The following is a 723-nucleotide window of genomic DNA, read 5'->3' on the forward strand; positions in this document are numbered from 1 at the left end:
TATAACTTTGCAGTGTAATAGTGAAGAAACAGTCACACCTAAATCAAGACAGGAAGACTTCATTTACAGATGGACAGGGACTGTCAAGCATTGTGATGTAGCTTGTATAAAACTGCTTGTAATTAGTGAAAGCAATCACTTCTGAGTTCCAAAGACCTGCCAGAAATCCAGTTAGTACAATGACTGTGTATACGGAGTAAAAATCGTGGGATACAATGATCAGGCAACCATATAAGGCAAGATTTGTGCTGTCAATGTTAATCAACATTTGAGGTGGTGTAAAGAGTGATACCACTGATGACTGGAAATGAGTGATTTGGAGTGGTAACTCATGCTATACCAGAATGAGATTTTCACTCTGCAGCGGAGTGTGCGCTGATATGAAACTTCCTGGCAGATTAAAACTGTGTGCCCGACCGAGACTCGAACTCGGGACCTTTGCCTTTCACGGGCAAGTGCTCTACCAACTGAGCTACCGAAGCACGACTCACGGCCGGTACTCACAGCCTTACTTCTGCCAGTACCTCGTCTCCTACCTTCCAAACTTTACAGAAGCTCTCCTGCGAACCTTGCAGAACTAGCACTCCTGAAAGAAAGGATATTGCGGAGACATGGCTTAGCCACAGCCTGGGGGATGTTTCCAGAATGAGATTTTCACTCTGCAGTGCTCTACCCCTTGCCCGCGAAAGGCAAAGGTCCCGAGTTCGAGTCTCGGTCGGGCAC

The 723-nt window shown here is 46.3% G+C and overlaps 1 non-coding gene across 1 annotated transcript; it reads right to left on the bottom strand.

Annotated features, from left to right (window-relative positions):
• Window positions 1-408: 408 nt before the first annotated feature.
• Window positions 409-483, bottom strand: Trnas-uga. Its single transcript has one exon. It is a non-coding gene; the product is annotated as a tRNA-Ser (tRNA).
• Window positions 484-723: the final 240 nt, after the last annotated feature.

Source organism: Schistocerca americana, chromosome 7, assembly GCF_021461395.2.
Source record: "Schistocerca americana isolate TAMUIC-IGC-003095 chromosome 7, iqSchAmer2.1, whole genome shotgun sequence".
Taxonomy (NCBI): domain Eukaryota; kingdom Metazoa; phylum Arthropoda; class Insecta; order Orthoptera; family Acrididae; genus Schistocerca; species Schistocerca americana.